This window comes from Neomonachus schauinslandi, chromosome 9 (genome assembly GCF_002201575.2).
Source record: "Neomonachus schauinslandi chromosome 9, ASM220157v2, whole genome shotgun sequence".
NCBI classification, from domain to species: domain Eukaryota; kingdom Metazoa; phylum Chordata; class Mammalia; order Carnivora; family Phocidae; genus Neomonachus; species Neomonachus schauinslandi.
The window spans coordinates 104,232,145-104,234,770 of record NC_058411.1 but is presented as its reverse complement, the minus strand read 5'-3'; the positions used below and the strand labels follow the sequence as shown (position 1 = coordinate 104,234,770).

The window sequence follows — 2,626 nt, the reverse complement described above, 5'->3', positions numbered from 1 at the left end:
CTAGGCATGTATCCTAGGGACATAATCAAAGATGGGAGGAAAAAATTATATGCAAGGATGTTCTTCATAGAATTAAGTATAATACTGAAAACAAGCTAAATTTCCTATAATGGAGAAGAGATATATAAATTATAGTGTACCCATAATTTGGACTATCACTGTGCCCTTGTAAACATGTTTGAAGAATCTGTGATGGTATGCAGAAATGCTTATCATAAAATGTTAATTGAAAAAAAAGGGGACACAAAACTGTATGCATAATAGTATTAACTCAAATCCTTGAATACCTATATGCAAAGGGAAAGACACTTTATTTATTTATTTTTTTGGTTGTCAAATCATCCTTTATTGAAATATTTTCCTTTGTAGTTAGCTAGCTGGGCATTCCACTCCACCACTATTGATGTCATCTATGATGTCATGAGGGTGGTGGCCATCAACACTGCAGCCCACAGACTGAGCAGTCCCCAGGATCTCTTTAATGGTCCCAGAGAGTTCTCCGGCTAAAGATCGTTGCTGCATCTGTCAGGCAATATTGACAATCTCATCAAAAGTGATATTTCCACTGTGCTTCATGTTTTTCTGCTTCTTTCTGTCTCTTGGTGGTTCCTTGCGGGCTTCAATAATCAGGGCAGAGGCAGAAGGTACCACTTCAATCTGGGCCTGTCTGTTCTGAATGGTCAGTTTCACTATAATCCTCAGACCCTCCTTCCAATCACAGGTCGCCTTGGCGATGTCATCACCAACCTTTTTTGGAGACAGACTCAGCGGGCCAATCTTTGATCTTCAGGGACGTGGCACCAGCTTCGCCAACAGTGCACCTCAGGTACACGACTTGGATCTCATTGGGGTCAAACTTAGGCGGCATGGTGGAGGTGGCTGGTGTTGGATGACCGAAGACAGTTAATACCTTTGCCTCCTCTAGCCAAAAGCCAAAAGCAGAAAAAACACTTTATTTAAAAAATTTTTTTAAAGATTTTATTTACTTATTTGACAGAGAGAGAATACAAGCAGGGGGAGCAGGAGAAGCAGGCTTCCGCTGAGCAGAGAGCCCGATGAGGGGCTGGGGCTCGATCCCAGGACTCCAGGATCATGACCCGAGCCAAAGGCAGACGCTCAACCGACTGAGCCACCCGGGTGCCCCGGAAAAAACACTTAAAAAAAAATTTCTTTTTGATGATGGGGTTACATTATCTTTTCTTCACAACTTCCAACCTTTTTTTTCCTGTTCACAATAAGCATATGATACTTTTGTGATCAGAGAAAAAAAATCAATGCCAAAAAGGAGAGTTGACCTCATTGAAATGGATTCTGCTCAATTTAAAATATTGATGATGGACACAGCAATTATTGAAGTAAATTAAAACTAATGGCATGAAGGGTGAACCTCAATCTGTATCTCTTTGCTATCTGGACAAAAAGTGAAAGAAAAATCAGTCAATTTCTACATGATATCAAATATCCAGATGGATGATTTTGATTTTTGACTACACTTTTTATTCTTTTTTTTTTAAAGATTTTATTTATTTATTTGACAGAGAGAGAGAGACAGCGAAGAGGGAACACAAGCAGGGGGAGTGGGAGAGGGAGAAGCAGGCTTCCCGCTGAGCAGGGAGCCCGATGCGGGGCTCGATCCCAGGACCCTGGGATCATGACCTGAGCCGAAGGCAGACGCTTAACGACTGAGCCACCCAGGCACCCCATACACTTTTTATTCTTGACCTGAATGGCAGATATCATTTTAATTCAGCTTTAGTTTAGGACTCTTCTTACCTTACAACTCTGGAAAATCCAAGAAATACCTATAACCTAAAAGTTGTCCCTTATACTGAAATAATAATGTTATCTCTTAAATTTTATTGTTTAGTGTTCTGTATCATTTTAAAACTATATTTTTTATCAATTGGCCAATTAATACAAAAATACATTCTTGTTTTAAAGAATTAAACAATACAAAGAATATGGAAGTTTCCCTTGGCCACCTGCTCACTTGGTCTCCTTCCCCTAGGTAACCTGTTTTCAGTTTGTTACATAACTCTTAAGACATTTGCTTATCGTTTACATGCATATATATGCATATAGAAATACATGGTTTTATTTTCATTTTCTAAGTAAATGGTGTTTATATTGTACATCTTATTCTGCAACTTGCTTTTTTTCTCATGTTCTCTACTTCATTCATTTCCAATGGTTACACAGTGTTCCATGGTTTGGATAGTCTATAGTTTATCTGACCACTTCACCTACTGATGGTTACTTAGGTTGTTTTTAGTTATTTGTTATTTTAGACACTGCTGTGGTGAAACACTTTGTGCATGCCTCTATTTGCATACATCTGAGCATTATTTCTCTAAGGGAGCAATTGAAAAATGCTATTTCTGATTTGAAAGGAATATGCACTTAAATTTTTACTCGGTACTATCCAACCGCCTTCCATCAAGCTTTATCAATTTACACTTCCAATAAGATGAAAAGATGCCAAGCCTTGCTAATAATCAGGAAAATGAAAATTAAAATAACAATAGGACATCATTTTTACCATCTTAGGTTCACAAACTGAAAAGGTAATACAAAGTATAAAGGAAGATAGAGACATGAATCCTCACAGAAGGTTCTTTTTACAACC

The 2,626-nt window shown here is 38.2% G+C and overlaps 1 pseudogene; it reads right to left on the bottom strand.

Annotated features, from left to right (window-relative positions):
- Window positions 1-356: 356 nt before the first annotated feature.
- Window positions 357-868, bottom strand: LOC123325708 (annotated as a pseudogene).
- Between the last annotated feature and the right edge of the window lie 1,758 nt (window positions 869-2,626).